A 20,286-nucleotide genomic window follows, 5' to 3' on the forward strand; every position below is an offset into this window, starting at 1 on the left:
CTGTTGTACCATTTATTTATTAGCTCACCATTGCTATTTCCTGCCTCTGTTGGTCAGAGACCTCCTATGTTGGCCAAAAGTCAACTTTTCCTCCCCCGCCACGAATTTACAGTAACCCTTGGCTTACAGCTCAGGCTCTCAGGGTTGGTCCTTGGTTGGTCAGCACTTGGTCCTGGTCCTAAGGAGGACCAGCATCTCCGGTGGATCTTCCAAGCCATAAGTCTGGGGGATCATCACTCAGGAGAGCTTTATCTTGCAAGTCTTTGCTGCGGGAGGCAAAGGGAGCACTCGGTTAAGGGTGAACACACACCTGCAAGGGGGCTGGGAGTTGCTCACTCAACAAGACAGAGCGAGGCCATGCACGCGTCCTCTCCAGGACCCAGCTGTGCTCCCACTCCTCAGCCTGTCACTGCCTTCAGAGCTGCCAGTAGATTGGTCCGTGCATGTGCTTCCCATCTTGCTGCAGGCAACGGCAGTCAGGCTCGTGTGGGCCTCTTCTATCCTTATATCAGATGTGCACCAGCTGGTTTGCATGGAGAGAAGCTGGAGGACACTGGGGAGTGGTGCAGAGTACCTGGGGATGGATGGGAGCTGCTCCAGATCCACAGCTAAATCTGGCTGAGGATTTGGGGCCATGGGAGAGGATTGTCCACCTTTTGAGGATGCTAAGAAATTCCAGCTCTCATTTGGGAATGCCCAGGGTGGAGGGGCAGAGCAGCAGATCCAGGATCATCAGAGTACCTGTGGGCATCTGTATCCCTCCATCCCAAACTGAGATCTGCCCATGGATCTTGGGTGGGCTTCTGTGGAGCCAGGGAGCTGGACTCAATGAAAGATCTGGAGCAGAAGTCGTATGGGGAGCGGCTGAGTGAACTGGGGTTGTTCAGTCTGGAGAAGAGGAGGCTTAGTGGAGACCTTATGGTTCTCTACAACAACCTGAAGGGAAGTTGTGGTGAGGTGGGTGTCAGCCTCTTCTCCCAGGTAACAGCAATAGGATGAGAGGGAATGGCTTAATGTTGCACCAGGGGAGGTTCAGGTTGGATATGAGGAAACACTTATTCTCTGACAGAGCTGTAATACACTGGCACAGGCTGCCCAGGGAGGTGGTGCAGTCACCATCCGTGGAGGTGTTCCAGAACCGTGTGGATGTGGCACTGAGGACATGATCAGTGGGCATGGTGGGGATGGGCTGACAATTGGACCAGGTGATCTTAGAGATCTTTTCCAACATTCATAATTCTGTGATTCTATGGCCCTTATGGGTCCATTCCAACTTGAGATATTCTACGATTCTGTGAATCACCATCTATCTTGGCTGCTCCTTCCCTTAGAAAGGAAGAACATGGCTTGGTCCTTGCTAGCTGCAGGTGGGCTTGGAGCCATGGAGGGACAGTGCATTTGCTTTGCCATTTTGGGGATGAATGGAGCTGCCAGTAGGCTTGGGGGATTTCTCCTGGATTTCTCCTTTCTGGCTGCTCATTCCCTACCCTAAATCCATACCTTAGGGCTGTTCAGGAGCAGGGAGGTGGTGTTCACCCCATCCAGTGCTGTCTCCTCTGTCATTGTTATTGAGGCAATTCTCAAGCAGCTTGGATCCTGTTTTTGTGCTGATGCTGCCTGGCCCTACAGGAGAGAGAAACACAGGAAATGGCTGCGACGGAAGCAGAATCATCTCCTGGAGAGAGCAAGGAGCAGCCCTTGCAGCCGCTGAGGGAACAAAGAGAGGGATTCAGAGGGGCTGTGTTATTGCCAGCCCCACTGCCAACCCATGGCTTCCCTCCACCCCGATCCCCTGGGATGAGCTCATGGACACGCTGCCTTCATGGAGGGCACAGCAGTTGTGCCCTTTCCCCGTGGTTAAACAAACTGGGATTTCTGCAGAGCTCTGCACTTGGATCCTTGCAGCACCACGGCTGCGTGGGCACGGGTCTCACTGCCATCCCGGAGCTCTGTCCCTCCTCCCCAGAGTGCTCCTGTGCACACAACAGGCCCTCTGTCCTGCAGGCACAAAAGGAAACGTTGAGCCAAAAGGCCATTGGGAGCGTGCGAGAATATTCCTCGTGGCGTCATGGGCTGTCCCAGCCCTGTCCCCAGTGTGTCCCAGCACACGTCCTCTTCTCTAGGTGCTACTCATCCCAAAGAACAAGGACATCTTCTTATTCCCTGCACTAAGACCATATCCAATGGGACTTCTGTCCACATGGCTCCAGTGCAGGAAACTGCTGCTGCACTCTTGTGCGTCCCAGCCCTGGGAGAGCAGCATGGATCATGGGGATGTGAAGGTACCTAAGGGGTGGCACCGCTGGGGGAAGCTTACAGCACTTCTACCCTAAAGGCCAGCAGCTGGAGGGCTTCCATTGCTGGGGAGCGCAGCAATTCCCAGGCTCTGCCTTTGTGCAGTGTTTGTGGCTGCAGCATGAGCGCCAAAATGTCATCGGCCCCTTATCTGCAATGTATCCGGGTCCTTTTGGTACCCACACAGCCTCCAAAAATAGCCCCAGCAGAGGAAAAAAATACATCCCTAAAATAGCACTGCCATTCAGGCTGTCCAGCACCAGGCTTTACACCTGGTCAAGTGCCATTATGACTCTGCAAGGGGACAGTGGCTCCGCTCCCCTGTGCTTTCCCACCCTTCCCAAACCAGTACTGGGAGCTCTGGGACACACCAGGACACTGCCACCAACTGTTCCTTGCGTAGGTTCTGTGCAGCCTGAGCCAGGTGTCCCTCACCACGGGATGCTGACACTGCTGCAAGAGGAGTGATCCTGCTGAAAGCCTCTCCTGAAAAGGAGCGCTGGTGAGGAGGAGGAAGCCAAGAGGAAGGAAGGCCTTGTTTGCCTGTTCCCAAAGCACCGCAGGAACTGCTATATGAGGCATTACCTGACCTCACTTACAACTCCGGATACCCTTCTCCTGCTCCCCGCTGGAGCCTCCCCCAGCTCCCACCACCTTGCACTGTGCCACTCCTCCGAGCTGCCCTGACACCCACAGCTGCTTTCCGCCAAGCTGCAAGTCCTCTTCCGGCTCCTTGTGCTCCAAATTTATCTGCACCTGCTCTTCCTCACGGGTGGACCAGGTTCAGTCCCTGCACGTGGACGCAGGAGCATCTGATGACCCAAGGCAAAGCTGTTATGCGTGGTGGTCCACGCAGTGTGGGCTTCCAGTTCTGGGGAGGAGTGGTTGTGCTGCTTTACATGAACACAGCTTGAAAACTAGGGGCTCGGGAAGAGGGAAACCACGGCTCTGCATCTGTCACTGACACATATTGGCTTCGGTACCATATTCAGCCAGGATGGATATTAGGAAATTCAGTTCAGGTTGGATGTTAGGAAAGACTTCTTCTCAGAAAGACTGATGCTGCAGTGGCACAGGCTGCACAGGGAGGTGGTGCAGTCACCATCCCTGGAGATGCTCCAGAACCGTGTGGATGTGCCACTGTGGTCAGTGGGCATGGTGGGGGTGGGCTGGCTGTTGGACTGGGTGATCTTAGAGGTCGTTTTCAACTTAATGACTCTATGATTCTATATCTCAGTTTGCTCCCTGCCTCCTACAGTGCCGTGCAGCTGGACTTGTCAGTGTCCACAAAGGGCTAACAGACAAGACCACGACACAAAAGCTTCATGCTCTTTGTAGACTATTGCTTCCTCTGACGCCCTTCAGAAGAGCTTGGAAAAGATGTTTATGCAGAACACAAAAGGTCTGAGGATGTGAATTGGATGCGGAGGGATGAAGCCCAGCGTGACATAAATGCTCTGCAAGTTGAATGTTCCCATTGATCAGCATCTTCCGCTTTGTCTGTGGGGATGCTTTCCACCACGGATGACCTATTCATCCAGGGACTGCTACCGTTGCAACCTCACAGCACCTCACCAATCCCTGGTTAAATGTGGGGCTGGAGGAGGAGGAGGAGGAGGAAGGGGGTGCATGAGTCAAAGCAGCAAAACACAGCAGCCTTGAGGAGGATGATTTCAGGATTGGAAAGGATCCTCTGAAATAACAGGTTATTTCCAGGCTTAGGAAATGAACCAAGCAGCCCACTGGCCCAAAGGGGACCATGGAGAGGTCTTGCATCCCTGTAATCAACAACCCGGTGAGCGAGCTGAGGTCACCACTCGTTCCAGAGGACAGGAACTCAGGGAGAGGAAGAGGGGACCGGATGCTTGGCCAAAATACCTTAAGAAGTGATGTTAAGGATATCCCCTCTCCTCCCAAGCCAAGCAGTGACGGTACATTCCTGAGGCTCCTCCGGGAGCAGTAGTGGGGGGTGGCTTCCATCAGGTGCCCCCTGGAGGGGTTGCCCTGCACCTCTTCCCACATTTCTCCTAGCCTTCCTCCACCCATACTGTGTTTCCACCTACCCACCTTCTTCATTCTGAAAGGAGAACCAGCGATGGAAAGATTCCAAACGCACACAAACAGGATGCAAGCGGATTGTGACCCAGTGGGGAGTAGAGTGGGGCAGAGGCATGAAACTGCTGACCAAGGAGAGGCCATGGGGAGCGTGGCTCTGGGGGGCTGAAAGAGCAGGACACCAGTGTGAATATCACCTTTGCCCTCACTTATCTACCAAGGACCATAAGAGCACAAGCCCATTCATTACCACTGCACTGTTCAAGTCAATTGTGAGCCACAGTGGTGCCGTCCCAAGGTGGCACGACGAAGCTCTGCCAGTGTGGAGATCAGAGGTCCTAGGCAGCCATGCTTACACATCTTCATCCTCTGTCCTGCAGTCACTGTTCCAAGCTGAAGGACATGGGTCACCTTGTGCAGGTGTCACTCTCCAGGGTCCCTTGGCTCGCTGGACTGACAAGAGTGAATGTCTGAACTTTAAAACATTCCGTAAAGCCTTGTTGGTTGCTTGCTAACAGTTATCCAAAAAGGATGTGTGTATGTGTGTGAGGTTGTGAGTGGAGATGCTGCAGACCAAGGGGAGAGATGCACAGCTACTGTACCTGGGGGACCATGTTGTTCAGATCATGTCCCCAGAACAAAGCACACCTTGTCAAGGGCCGAGGGGTTCCCAGAGTAACCAGACAAGCTATGTGCAGCCCCACTTTGCTCTGTGAGCTGAGATCTGATGGAGGCCCAGCTTAGCACAGGCTGTGGCAGCTGCGTCATCCTTCCCCTCTCCCCACCCCCTTTTTCCCCTGAAAAAATCTCTAAGAGATTTTTTTTTTAATTGGCATTGTCCATTGGATCTCTAGTTCCTAGCCAGGCAAAACAAGGCATGCATCTTACTGGAGACAGGATAGAGGACTCTTGGAGTTAATCGTTTTCTCCATTGTCTTTCCAATGTGTGCTGAGATGTCCGTGGCTGAGGAACCCATTGTGCTGCCTTCCTGCTTGTTTTTCTAGCAGTCTCCAGTGAATAAAAGCAATGCAGGGCTCGTAATACACTTTCCGTGACCTCTAATCTCGCTGTACGATCTATCTCAATGCTAGGTTGCATACAGTATTCATTAACAGCAGTTCCACCTCCGACTCACTGACTTCTCCAAATCCCAGCTTAGAATCATAGAACCATAGAATGGCTTAGGTTGAAGGGGATTTTAAAGCCCACCCAGCACCAATCACCTGCAGTGGGCAGGGCTGCAGCCTACCAGACCAGGTTACCCAAGGCCCCATCCAACCTGGCTTTGAACACCTCCAAAAAGCTTCCCCCAACTTTCTCAAGCTTCCCGTATCTGGAGCACTACCTCCTCTATTTCCATCTGCTCTCTCCTTGGCCGGCAGAGCATGCTTGCCGAGGACCATCCCACCACGAGCAGATCGGTGTGATGCAGTGGCAGTAATGCAGCTCCCTCCCAGTGTCAGCGGCAGCATGAGGAGCCAAAAGGCTGGAGGCAGTTTTGGGGTAGACAAAGACTGCAGGTTTGCCTTCCCACCCTGGCTATGAGCTCATTTTGCCACACGGGCTTGATGAGATTCCCAGATGCAGAGGCACAATGAGGCAGGGAAGCCCTTGTTATTCGGTGGTTATTCCGCACGGCTCCTCTGGGAATATTTGCTTTTCCTAGCTTTTTCCTGCCACGCCGGAAGCCCTCAGGTGTCCCTGGGCTAGGACGGCCACCTGGGCTTCAGGCCTGAGTCATCCCGTCTTCCCTCAGCCTTCCTTTTTGCAAGTAGTGGTGAGAAACAGCAAGAATGAATCACTCAGAGGAGGAGATGGCTAAGGCACCGGCAGCCCTATCCAGGTGCCCTGGTACATGGCGTCCCAGTCCTGGCATCACAGAGGACCACAGTCTAGGCACCATGCATCACCGAGTGACAATGGGCTGGGGACTGCAGGGGACAAGGAAATCTCTGAGTCATCTCACTGGAAGCTGTGATCACAAGTCCCTCCCTAAATGGACTGAGTTCAGTCTTTCCCAGCTCGAAAGGGCCATTCTTAGAACCAGAGCCAAATCCCACTTCAGGGTTTTGTGCTCAGACCTGGCTCCAGCAAAGAAAAAATGCTAGCTCCGTGTTTATCACAGAATCACAGAATGGTTGGATTGGAAGGGACCTTAAAGCCCACCCAGTCCCAACCCGTGCCTTGGGCAGGGCTGCCTCCCACCAGCTCAGGCTGCCACAGAGCCCCATCCAAACTGGCCTTTTCTCCTTGGTTTTTCTCTCCTTTGCTTCTTCACACCAAGCAATTACGGACAAGGCCCCAGCCTGCCATGTCTGTGCCCACCTTGAAGAACCTGTGCACCCTTTCTCCCAAATTGCCAGGGCAATCTGCCTGCTGTTAGCAAGTGGGCACAGGCAGCACAGGGAGGCGTGGAGCTGGGACACCACCACAACCCATCTCCAGCCAAACTCACACTCCATGTTTGTCAGCCACATCTGCCACGGAGGCAACCAGCAAGTCTGGTCATGCTCTGGGATTCCCAAGAGCTGTGCAGCTGAGCTTGCTATGAGAAAACTGGCAATAGGCTGAGCTGTGCTGGGTCTGGCTGTTTGTGGATTCTCTGTTCTCTTCCCAGGTCCCAGGGAGGTTACCCAAGCTGGCCACTAAGCACATGGGGTGCTTGTATCTTGCTGTTTCACGCTGCTAGGAGCTGGCCCTGGAGCCACCACAACCACCGTAATATGGCCTGGGGAAGGGCTTGGCAAGCCAGAATATTTAGACTGTGCCATGCATGGCTGAAGAAAGAGGAGGAAGAGGTCAGTTGTTGTCTTTGTATTTAGGAAGGCAGTCTGGAGATCAGCCTCATCTGAAGATGGTTCGGGCAGTTACAGAAGGGACTTATGGTTTGGAAGAACTGCTCTTCTGAATGAGATCAGAGATGGCCTCTTCTGCCAGATAACTGCAACAGGATGAGGTGCAATGGCCTCAAGTTGTGCCAGGAGAGGTTCAGATTGAATATAAGGAACATTTTTTTTCCCAGGAGGAGTAGTGCTTCTGTGGCACCAGGGAGGTGGTGCATTCACCTTCCCTGGAGGTGTTCCAGAACCATGTGGATGTGGCACTGAGGGACGTGGCTTGTGGGCATGGTGGGGATGGGCTGGAGGTTGGAGTACGTGATATTAGAGATCTTTTCCAACCAAAATGATTTTATGGTTGCATTACTCTATGAACAGACGATCATCGTGCTGTGTGGCTTGAGGACTGTGAGGGTCAGTAGATATTGATTTTCCTGATGCCCAAGGCAGGCCAGAGACAGCTCCCCCTCTGACAGACCCATAGTGAAACACTGCCCAAACATTCTGCCATCATTATCAGTCTTGGCTGTACTGTTCATAATCTCATTTCTCTTTTCCGAGCTGCTCCTTGGGTTACAGCTCCTGGCAGTGACCAACCGGGGGGGACATGGGTCAGCTGTGGAGGTAAGGATTGGGGGCTGTGGCTAGGCTGCTCCCCTCACAGGGCACACAGAAGGTGTGGGTGCTGCTGGGGGTGCTGGGGCTGCCCCTTCTTGCACTGGCCTCCAGGTAAGCTGCCTGAGCCTTGTGTTATCTCCGATGAAAAGCAAACAGGGGAAAGTGAGAAGGAATTCCTCATTCGAGAGGGCTCTTATCGCCTTTCCGCTTCCCGTGCCCCAGAGAGATACGGTGGGCTCAATGCTCCCTTGTTCCCCAGGTAGCCTCTCCACCCCTGTCCCCAGCACAGCATGGATACGATGAGGTCGGGTCTCACTGCTCTCTCGTCATCTCCCATTGTACCTTCGTATGGGTGTTGCACACATTGGTCCTCCCTGAGCACCCACCAGCACCCTTCTCACCATCAGGGGGTCCCTCCAGGAGATGGAGGCCATCTGCTTGGGTTTCACTCCAGTCCCCCAGGCGGTGGTGCACAGTGGCCCCAGCCACGTGATGGTGACAGGGCTCTCCACAGTCTTGAGCAGCAGATGTAATTGAGGCCAAGAAATCAGGACGAAGGTTGTTATCAGCAGTACAGTGACCAAAGTCACCGGAACCTGCTGGCTGCGGGTGGAGGAGGTGTGGAGGTGTTCAGATGTCCCTCCAGCAGTGGGGAAGCAGAAGTAATTAAACAGTTCATGTGGCCACCTGTGGGAGAGGCAGAGATACTGGAAACACATCCTCCACGCTGGTGGCAGCAGGAGGAAACTACTGGTCAACACCATCATGAAACGGCAAGGCTCCTTCCACTCCACTCATGTAAGACGAGAACTTGGGAATGATTTTACACGGCATGCCAGCTGCCAGGAATGGAGAAGCTATTGATCATCGGGTTACAGAGCTACCAAGTGAAACTGTGTGAATCCCAAGAGTGAACAGATGGCCAGCCCGAGTGGGGAAGAAATTGTTTTGTCGCAGAACTGACAAGCAGCTCAACTCAGTGCTAGCGCAGGAACTGGGTTGGGTTTGGCAGAGAAGACAGAGCGCCTGCAAGGCTCAGTAGTGCCACAGTTTTCTCAGTGCTCGGATTTTTATTCATCCTGGAGTTGTTTCACTTGAGTTGGGGATGCACTCACAGATCGCTCAGCAGTGAGTTGAGGTCGTTACCCAGATACCAGCATCCAGTTTGGCTTTGGATGAGGTGGTACATCCTGGCTGGCCTCCTGCTGCTGCTCTGGAAGGGTGTAGATCTCCAACAAGTCCTATGGCAAGTCATAGAATCACAGATTATGTTTGGAAAGGACTTCTAAGATCACCTAATTCAACCATCCACCTACCACCAGTATTGCCCAGTGAAGTCCACCAGCATCTTATGTACACAAAGGTACCTCAGATGGCTTTGTAGCACAGAAAACACCCTGACAGAATGTTTATAAGGCAACTAATAAAAAAGGTTTTGCTCATCATGGGGTTAAGGGACAAGATTTTTGTAGAGTGAAAGCAACAGGAAGCACACATATCTCCAAACTCTTGTCACACATTGGAGGCTGTGGGTGCTGGATTCTCCTCTTGATACCTGAGGTCTCCCACAGCAGAATGTCTCTGGCAGGTCTTGAGAGTTATGGAATCATAGAATCACCAAGGTTGGAAAAGATCTCCAAGATCATCCAGTCCAACCATCTACCTATCACCAATATTTACCCAGTAAAACATGTCCCTCAATACGACATCTAAATATTTCTCGAACACCTCCGGGGGACAGTGATTCCACCACCTCCCTGGAAGCCTGTGCCACTGCAGCACTGCGTTTTCTGAGAAGACATTTTTCCTCATATCCAACCTGAACCTCCTCCTGCACAGCTTGAGGCAATCACCCCTCATTCTATCACTGTTACCTGGGAGAAGGGACTAACCCCCACCTTGCTACAACTTCCTTCTGAGATGCTGTAGAGAGCAATAAGCTGAGATTCCTCCAGACTGAACAACCCCAGTTCCCTCAGCTGCTCCCCATCAGACTCGTGCTTCAGACCCCTCACATCTCTGCTGCCCTTCTCTGGACACACTCCTGGCCTCCATGTCTTCCTGGTAGCGAGGTGCCCAGACCCGTGCACAGCACTTGAACTCAGTACTCACAGTGCTCAGCCTCATAGTGCCAAGTACAGAGGGATGGTCACGTTCTTGCTCCTGCTGGCTGCACTATTTCTGATACAAGCCAGGATGCTGTTGGCCTTCTTGGCCACCTGGGCACACTGCTGGCTCGTGTTCCATTTTGGAACAAAACTGAACAGAAATCATAACTGCAGACTAAAGAAGAAACATGCCAAATAGAGGAATTTTGCCCCAGCAGCAGAGCTCCTTGCAGCATCAAGTCTGGAGAAGGCAGAGGGATACGGGTAGCTCTGAACAGCTCACTCTCAGAGCTGTCTCATTGTGGTACCACTGCAGCAGGATGTCTGGGAAAGTCCCCTTATTTTTTCGTTGAAGAGGAGCTGGTGCCAACCTCAAGAAGCCTGGCAGAAAGCAGGGGCAGGTTCCAGCAGGTCCAGCCAGGGAAGCAGGGCTCTGCAGGCTCTGCCAACTTGGTGCAGGCAGCACGGCCCAGCCTGCTCTCTGGGGCCTGCCATTGGCAACGAGCTTTGGTGGACCTCACTTTGCTGGCAACAAAAGCAAAATCAGCTCTGGTTTCTCCTCGGCTGGGGAGGAAGGGCAGGGAGAAGGCTGGGATGCAACATTTTGGGAAGAAGGATCCCAAAGCAGAGGAGACTCCTGCTGACCTGCAGGTGTGTGTGGGGCATGGTGAGGTTCCACAGGGTCTGGGGCAGAAACCAGCTCTATGATCTCTTCCAAATGAGGATGGCTCATAACGTAATGAGCTGGGGCTCTCTCAGTGGGCACCCAGGGGCAAACTGCTCTTGCTTTTCTTTTTCCCCAGCTGCCCTGCAGCTCATCCTGGGCATGTTACCTGAATTACAATTAAACACATCCCTAATTTATCTCCATTCTGTTCTCCCTGGAGAATGATTGTCCCAGGGCGATCTCTCTGATAATGAGAACAGCTTGTGAAAATTAACAAAATACTTGTTACAGAAACCCCAAAACCAAATACCTTGACATTAACAGAGGCTGTAAAACTGGGTGGATGCAAATTTGCAGAGACTAGCAGCTGTTCACGTGCAAGATGATCACCCAGTTCTTCCAGAGCATTGACTGAAGCCCTACAGAACTATGAATAGATTAGGAAAATATGCTGGCAATGGCTCTGCTCTGCAAGTGGTTCCATGGCTATAGGGAGGCACAAGGCAGTGGAGCTGCACACCCACCCTTGGGCTGCTAGGGGCTGTGATACAGACATTCAGTGGTGAAAAATGGAGAAATATTTGTTACTGAAATTCCAGTGAATTTTCCAGAGAGAGGGGATGAGGGAAAAGGAGACGACTGCCAGGACGGCCCTGGTGCTACAGTGCAAAGCATGACATGACTCGCCAGGCTGAGGGGTGTAAGGAGAGATGGACTGGGTGATGCTCCTGTAGTGGTGGTGCTAAAGCCATTAAAACCTTGAGAACAGAGTGTGGCCAGTTATAGGAAAAGCAGATCTCCACAGGGAGCCCTCAGTTAGACATTCCCAGAGAGGCTGTGCATTTGTCATTTACTCTGGGAGCTGTGGGTGCCCCCTCCCTGGAAGTTCAAGGCCAGGTTGGATGGGGCCCCGGGCAGCCTGAGCCAGTAGGTGACAGCTCTGCCTGTGTTGTGGGATGGGGGCTGGGTGGGCTTTGAGGTCCCTTCCAACCCAACCATTCTGTGATTCTATGATTCTGTGATTCCACACCATGGGTCTGGGTGCTGCCCACACTGACACAAAGCTCCATTCTGCGGAAACCAGCCACACTCTGCACGGATCCACCCAGACCTCCTCCAACCCCTGTCCCCTGTTGTCCCCACGGCCACCCCCTGCCCTCGTCCCTTCCCCATGCCCAGCTGCTCCAGCAGAAGCCTCACACTCTCTGCCGCCCGCTCAGCTGACCTTTCCAGGACAATGCATGCTATTGAAGCCGGCGATGACACGGAGCTGCGGTCCCCTGGCTGCAGGGAGGACCCTGCCCAGCCCCAGCACAGCTGGCCATGGGGGAGGCTGGCCTGGGAAAAGGGCTTCAGGCCCTGGCATCTCCCCATGCACGATGGCTTTGTGCGTCACGCAGATGGCTCGGCGTTTAGACGCGCAGCTTAGCCGAGTTAGTCCCACTGCAGTGTGCCAGAGTGCAGCACTGAGCCCAGAACGTGACCTCGGGAGCTCGTGGCAATAGTGAATGCCTTCCTGTGTGCCCACGCAGGGAAGAAATCATCTCAAATAGTTTTGGAGAGATGTACTTTGATGTGCTGAGTTGGGCTGTGCTGGGATGGCTTAGAAGCAACTTACCGTGGCAAGGTTGGTTTTGCAGCAGACACTGATCACACCGAGCCTTCTGAACATGAAACGAGAGGACAGGAACCGATTTATCGACCGAACCCCTCTCTGGAGGGGATATCTGCTTCCCCACGTCTGCCATGGGCTAACAATTCCTCCCTGTCTCACCCGGGAAAAGAAATGAGTCAGTGCGCACGCAGAAGCTGCAAGATGGAAATTGATATCTGAGGGCTGTGATGATGATGAATATTACTATTGTTGCGATTTTTCCTAGTTCCAGACAGGGCTAAAGGATCTGTTCTGTGCAACTCGTGCTCCCTCCCCCCCCCCCTCCAGCTCCCTCTCCTGCCTGCATTTTTGCTGAAACACCAGCCCCAGTCTGGCATTCCTACCCAGCACCATCTCCAGGCAGAATCATAGAGCCCATCATTATTTCCCTGCCCAGAGCTGGAGGAGAACTGGGGAACACTGTGATGCCACTGGCTCCTGATAAAGCCAGAATCTCTGCAGAATGAGGGCACAGATCACCTAGCACAACTATCAGCCCATCCCCACCATGCCCACTAACCACGTCCCTCAGTGCCACATCCTCACAGATCTGGATCACCTTCAGGGGCAGTGATTCCACCACCTCCCTGGGCAGCCTGTGCCACTGCAGCACCACAGTCACACATTAACCTTCAGACTGGTTATTTTCCATCAGTGTTAAAGGCAAATAAAAGATGTCTCTGGAAACAAAGGCATTGCAAAATGCCCTGCTAGCCCAGAACCAGCAGCTCTGACTCTGATGCACATCCCATCACCCCCAGTGCATCCCCTAGGGCGCTGCATGGGGTCAATGTCCCTGCTCCGTGCCAACCACCCACTGCCCCCAGCCCTCCCCGCTAGGTTCCCATGGGTGTCCTTGGGAATAGGCTTCCTTTGGAACCAATAACACATCCCTAGTATTTGTTTTGCCATTGGGATGGTTTCCCTGTAGAGGGAGGAGGAAAGGGAGAGCTGGCTCAGGGTTTCATTAACCTGAAAGCTCTTTGCAACAGCGACTTGTCCTAGTTAGGAACTGTGTCAGGGAACAGGCTGGAGATGAGGCAGAAGACCTGGAGATGCACACACCCCATAGAGCTTCCTGGCAGGGAGAGAGGGGGACTCGGTGTGGATGGTTTCAGGGCTGCTGTCAGATTCTGCCACCAGCAGCTAGCAGTGAAGCTGGTGCCTCAGTCGCGGCCATGCTGTCCAGCTTCCTTGCCAACAGGGCAGCAAGGTGACACCGATCCACCTGAAAACGACCTCTGTAAGAAAGAATAAACCCCCCAAACATCCAGAGGGAATGCTTTGCCAGAGGGAGAGGGGTGCAGGAGGAGAGCCGCTTTCTCCAGAAGCTTTTTCCAAGCGGCTCACGCCAATTCCGAAACCACACCCTCGGTCACAGACAGAGATGTAAATGTGTCTGTTCCTGCAGCGCCAGTGCACCCCTCCTCCCCAAAAGCCCCTGTTTGGCTGCTCTGTATGGCTGGAGGACAGGAGAGGATTTCTGCCCAGGGCTTGCTGGAAGACCTTGGACGTGGATCTAAGAGTGCACGAGAGCTGCAGAGGTAGAAGGATGGATGTGGGGAGGAAGGAAGGAGCTATTGTCACTGTGTGGGCTTCATGGGACCGGTGTTCCTGAAACTTCTGTGGCTGCAGGGCTGTCCTGGCAGGGGAAGGAGAACGAGGCAGGTTGGCCAGAGGTGTTGCGTTGTTCTTGGAGCTGTGTTTTCTTGAGATAAGTCTGACCTATTTGCCAGACTTTACGTCTGACTTGACCTTCTATTGTGGCTCAGACAGCGATCGAGTGGCTTCCAAACTTCAGGATCCACAACCATGGGCAGTGCAGGGCTGCCCATGGTTCCCAGCTCCAAAGTAGCATATATCCAAAACCCAGGTGTTGAGTGGGGCTTTCGGTGGGAAGGAAGTGTGGTTGCACCTTGGAGCATGAGTCCAGCAAAAAAAGACCCTGGGGTGCAGGCTGGGTGCAAGGGGTTGTGCAACATGAGTGTTACAGCTGTGCCACACTCTTCTCCTTTGTCCAGGTTCTTCCATTTTTCTATTCTCTGCCCAAGATAATGGAGAGGCAACAGAAGTGGCATTTTAAACTCTTGGCTCCAACCATCCACAATCAAACAAAGCAAAGAGGCAGGATGGGAGAAATTGCCTCTCTGGAAACTTCAGTTTGATGGCGTGGGGTCACAGCCCCTCAATGGAGCTCAGAGTCGGGGGTCATTTTACATCTGCCTTTGAGGAAGAATGGTGGGAAGGGAAATTTAGCTTCGATGAGCTAATTAAATATATATATAATTTCCACTCTGCTACCAAGAAGAAGAAAAAAAAAAACACACACACACACAAAAAGCCCTCAGAGCAGCTGCTAGGTCATTGTTTGTGAATTTAAAAATAAAAGCTTCTTGGCATAGGTTGCTGAGGTGGAGGCAGCATCTTGTGCTGTCATTCCAGAAAGGGAGAGCAAGTGAAGGAGGGACGAGGCCAGGCGAGGATAGCTCAGCCCGGCTACGTGTTGCTCAGGTGTGTCTTGGCTCTGAAGCCTCTTTTCCCTCTGGCTGGCTTAGGTAATCCACATCCTGTCCAGATGGTGTGCCTCACCAGGGACAGATTTACAGGCCCCACGCCCTGAAGAGCTGGGAATATCCTACCAGGGGATGGTGAATGGTTGTTGGCACCCCAAGGGCAGCAGTGTGACTCTGTGGCCCCAGCCAGACTCTCCGTGCTTCCTACTGCTCTGCCCATGGACAAGGAGGTCTAGGTGAGCTCAGGTGCTGCTGCTGGCCTGGGCCATGCTGTGACTGGTCTTAGAATCAACCACAGAATCATAAAATCATTAAGGTTGGAAAAGACAACTAAGACCATCTAGTCCAACCACCATGCCCACTAACCTTGCCCCTCAGTGTCACACCCACGTGGCTCTTGACAACCTCCAGGGACAGTGATTCCACCACATCCCTGGGCAGCCTGTTCCAATGTGTTACCTTGTCCCCTGCTGTCCTGGTACCCTCATGGGTTGTCCTGGATGGACTCCATCCTCTAAGCTGCTGGTAGCTTTGTCCTCAGGATGCACCTTGGACCTCCCGCGCATCTCCTGTTGGGGCCTGGGCCTGACTCATCAACAACCATCAGCCGAGGAATTACCCTTTGAGCCCAGGTCTCCATAATGTGTGAGAACCCAACCTGCTGGTCATCAGGACCCTTGGTGTACTACTGTTCCATGTGAGCCTCAACAAGACCCACCTGGGACTAGCTCTCATAGCCTCATTTAACCCAAGCTGTGCTGTAGGTGCACCCAAAACCAGGCTTACTGACTGGTTTTCCCACATGGGCTCTTAGAATCACTTCGAAATGTGGCATCATAGAATCACAGAATGGTTGGGTTGAAGGGGACCTCAAAGCCACTTCAGCCCCAACCCTGTGCCATGGGCACAGCCGCAATCCAGCAGCTCAGGCTGCCCAGGGCCCTATCCAACCTGGCCTTGAACCTCCAGGGATGGGGCTTCATCTCTGGTCCTGTCTCTGTCTCTGTCTCTGCTCAGATGCTGTGGGACTGCACCCAGATCAGCAGGGTCACAGCCTGGGCTGGTGTCACCTCTTGGGCTGGGATCTCCCAGCTCTTGGCTTGTTCCTCTCTTGTGCAGTAGCCCCACATTTGCTACTGGTTGCAGGCCAGCTCATGGCAGGCGGCCTCATCTCCAGCAGCCTTCAGTGCTGATTTTTCCCTCCCCGCCCTGCTGCATCCATTAGCCTGATGCTTTCTGGCACTGGCTACACGTGGGATGGGAGACCTGAACTTTTCCATTGCCCCTGCCCCGGTGGGTGCAGCCCCACTCTGTTTTTCTGCCTGCTCACATGGTGTTGGCTGGGGCTGCAGTGGCCGTCCCCATCCTCGTGAACATCCAGCTCTGCTCCTTTCCCCTCCTGTCCCACGCCTGGATTGCTGTCCTTGGCAGAGGCGAGCATCACTTCAAAGAGCTGCCCCTATATTCTTGGCAAAAGAGAAATAAGAATTAAAAAAAAAAGAAAAAAAAAGGCTTGTAACTCCCCCTGCCAGATTACGCAGCCAGGGAAAGGGAGCAGAGCGTGGGAGAGCCTGGCTGCCTTCTAAGCCCTGCTCTATCCACCTGCTCACTGCTCCAGCACCCAGCTGGAGGGATGGTCTGCCCAGGCACCCCCCTGCCCACCTGCACATGTCCCACTGTGGGAACAGAGCTCTGCACCTCCAGACACCCTACTGATGCACCAGCGCACTGCTCCTGTCCCTCCGCTGGCAGTGCGCAGGGCCGTCCGCACTCACATCCTGGGCTCCTTCCTCCCCAAGAGCAGGACAGAGAGGCTTCCTGCGTGAGCACTTCAGACAAGGCTGTTCATCAAGAGCTGTTGGCTCCCTCCTCACTGCGCTTATGGGAAGGCCTTTTTGTTTAAAAAGGAAAACAGATGAATAGATTTCCCTGACACCCAGCTTATCAGGCATGGGCCCAAGGGAGTCCCTTGTTTAAACATTGGGAGTGCATTGCTGGATAACACCCTCTCGGCCTTTTTTTTTTGTATGTGTGTGTGTGTGTTATTGTTGTTGCACTGGAGTTTTTTTCTGCCTCTATCTGCTTTTTTTGAGCCCATTTCTGCTGTGCCAGATCCACTCAGGAGAAGCAGGAGGACGTTGAGGGCCCTTTACCATGGAGCTGTGAGGGGTCTGGAGCACAAGTCTGATGGGGAGTAGCTGAGGGAACTGGGGTTGTTCAGTCTGGAGATGAGGAGGTTCAGGGGAGACCTCATCACTCTTTATAATGACCTGAAAGCAGGCTGTGGTGAGGTGAAGGTCACTCTGTTCCCTGGTAACAGCAATAGGTTGAGAGGGAATGGCCTCAGGTTGCTTCAGGGGAGGTTCAGGTTGGATATGAGGAAGAATTCTAATTCAGAGAATTCTATTCTCAGAAAGAGCGGTGCTGCAGCGGCACAGGCTGCCCAGGGAGGTGGTGCAGTCACCTCCTGGACATCCCCGGAGGTGTTCCAGAACCATGTGGGTGTGGATGCGGCACTGAGGGATGTGGTCAGTGGGCATGGTGGGGACAGGCTGGCCGGTGGACTAAGTGATCTTAGACACCTTTTCCAACTGTAATGATTCCATGATTCTATGATTCTATGATTCTATGATTCTATAAGCCTTGGCATGAGCACTGGAGCAGCCCTCTTCAAGGGGAAAGCCTGGGGCCAAGGATGGCTGCAGGTAGAGATACCGGGATGGAGCATAGGGACACCATGACACATTCCCACAGGATGAGGTGGGAACGTTCGCTTTTTCCTGACCTTAAGTCTCCCTCCCATCCATGCATATCTAAGCTGGTGAGGCAAAAAAATGCCTTGCTTCCCCCTCCCTCCTTGCAGAAATAGAGTTGGACTTGGAATTCCCCTCTGTCTCATGGCTGGGGACACAGGGTCTCGCTGGTGATCTCAGCCCAGCAGAAACCTTTCTGTGCTGAGGGCAGGCAGCAGCGGAGCAGGAGGCTGGGAAGGAGGAGGGGAGCCATGGCAGGAAACCAAGAACACATCAGACACTCTAAATTTAGATCTTTTTATTCAGCTCGGACAATATTGCTTGATTTCTCATTGTTCGGCAGAGGGCAGAGGGCAGGGGATCTATTGAAAGGCTTTGTCCTGAGAGATGCCACTTTGTCTGGGCACAGGGGGCTGGAGGAGCCGCACATTGGGGCGGATGGGGGCACCCATGCCACTGCTCCAGTGATGCTCGGGCACCTGCTCAGTCCCACTACCTGCAGGGTACCCCCTGTGCCCCATCCAAGCTGGGGAGTGCCGGCTGCTGGGCCCCATGGTAGGAGGTCCCAGTGCCAGCAGGGCAGCGGGCGCAGGGTGTGTAAATACAGGGTAAATACACACCCGCTCTATACGTCTCGCTGCCTTTCCGGCACTGCAGCTCAAAGTCTATTTTTAAACTCCCTCCTTTATTACACACGCCAGCAGATAGCCACGGCCTGCCCACCCCCATAGCAAGGTGCTGCTCTATTGTGTGCCCAGCACGAGGACAGGGCATGCGGTGGACCACCGACCCACTCCTCTGCCCATCGCCGTTGGGTGATCTGGGTGCCCGACTGCATGAGTGCTGTTGCAATGCAGCTGCAGGGTGCACATTGCCTGGGATGATGGCTGTGCAGAGCCTGTGGTTGATGCCAGGTTGATGGGAGTGGGATGCAGCATCACCAGAACCACCCAGACTGAGGTGGGCACATCCATACTGGGTGGGCAGGAGGATCTCATGGGGCTTCCCCTCTCCAGCCTGCCCTCTGCCCTGACCCCACCAGCAGGGCTCGTAGCTCGTCTTGCTTCAGCACACACACACATAGCAGGTGGAGGGGGAGGCAGAGCCGCTTGCTTTTGGTTTTCGACCCTCATATCTTCATTTCACATCATGAGTCATGTTACGTTCTGAGCTGAGTAACTGCTGGGGCTATTTTTACTCCGGCTCAGCGAGCTTCCTTCTCACCGCCGCCACCGCCGCTCACTGCGTACCCAGGGGCAGAGGATGGGGATGAGGTGAGTGGAGGGGCTGCGGGCAGGGATGGGGCCAGGGTTGTGAAGGGGGAAGGATGCCCACCTCCTCGCCCTGGGAACAAAAATAGCCGATGCCTCGTCAAAAACAGCAGCTGACCCGCGGTGCGTGGCGCGTTCACACACACGTATATATATTTGTTATACCGGGAGAGGGGAAAAGGGGGAGGGAGAGAAATTCCTTTCGAGTGCTATTCACCAGTCTGGAAAAATAAAGAAGGAAAGCAGAACATTTTTTCCTTTCATCAAAACAGGAAAGAGAGGGGGAATGGGGTGGGGAGCAGCTCCATAGACATAATGGATGGTTGCCAGAGTAAGGAAATTGTTCCCTTCTACCCTAAACTTGGGGGGGGGGGGGAGGGAGGGGGGAAAGAAATATCTGGTGGTGTGAACAGAGAAGGCTGCACTCCCTCCTCCCTGTTATTGCAGGGAAAGCAATGGGAAATCAGTGTCCCCAGTTTTGCCTTCCATCCCTGTATCCTACTTGACCTGCATGCTCCTAGAATCATAGAATCGTTGGAGTTGGGAGAGACCCTAATAGGTCAGCCAGTCCCACTCCTCTGCAATGAACAGGCACAGTTCAATCAGGTTGGCAGTGGATGGTGGTGCTTTGATTCTCCTTCACCCATGGACTGGCATAAGCTCTCTCCCATTTCCCACTGTCAGGGTCAGTGCACTGTCCCAGGGATGTATCATGCTCACCTTTGACAGGTTTCTGCTGGGAAGGGGTGAGCAGACAGACACCGTGAGGGGCAGAAGGAATTCCTCTGCCATGAAGCTCCTGGAGGAAGCCAGGCAGGTCCCACCAAACTCCCTGCCCTGGGGTCAAGTGCTTTACTCATCCTTGGAAAGCACTTTCCCTGCCAGCGCCAAGGGCAAGAAGGCGAATTGTGCAAGCCATGCATGCCCTGAGGCTCTGCTTTTCTCAGGCACCACATATAAACAGCAGGCTGCCTGCCTGTCTCTGCCTCCTTCCTTCGCTCCTCTTCCCCTTTCCTCCTGTCTTCCTCTGATAGACTAAACCCAGCCATCAGGAAGCCATAGCAGCCCCATCCTGATGGCTCTGCTTGGGATAAACCCAACGAGACCGTCCCCCTTGGCGTAAAACCGATGCGCCCTGAGAACCTCCTGATGCAAAGCTGCTCCCCTCCATTAACAGCAGCCACGGGGAGGAGGTGGGGGATGGCTCACCCTGCCCTGGGAGCAGTGCAAACACCTAAACTAGGTGCCTTGAGTGGGCGGGCTGACTACACGCGGGCTGTCAACACCTCCTAATTTCTTTCCATTGATGTTTTGCAAAGTAGGATTCATCACGGAGAGGCTGAAACACCTCAGTTGTTTGGATTGATTCTTGCTTTCCATTGTGAACCCTGTTTTGTTTCCTGCTGTTTCACAATGCTCAAAAAAAAAAAAAGGGGGGGGGGGGGGGAGGAGGGTAAAAAAGAGAGGCAAGCCGGAAGTAAATATGAGGTGGAGGCTAAAAACTATATAATTTT

At 53.4% G+C, this 20,286-nt stretch overlaps 1 protein-coding gene across 1 annotated transcript in view; it reads left to right on the plus strand.

Annotated features, from left to right (window-relative positions):
• Nucleotides 1–18,720: 18,720 nt before the first annotated feature.
• The window catches only part of PDGFB (platelet derived growth factor subunit B), a 17,063-nt gene continuing 15,497 nt past the window's right edge, over nucleotides 18,721–20,286 (plus strand). The window contains exon 1 of the mRNA XM_042838064.1: nucleotides 18,721–18,775. The gene's annotated coding sequence lies outside the window, so the exon portion shown is untranslated. The remainder of the gene's footprint in view (nucleotides 18,776–20,286) is intronic.

Source organism: Centrocercus urophasianus, unplaced genomic scaffold (assembly GCF_019232065.1).
Source record: "Centrocercus urophasianus isolate 14NV4802_14NV808 unplaced genomic scaffold, USGS_Curo_1.0 seq_73, whole genome shotgun sequence".
NCBI classification, from domain to species: Eukaryota; Metazoa; Chordata; class Aves; order Galliformes; family Phasianidae; genus Centrocercus; species Centrocercus urophasianus.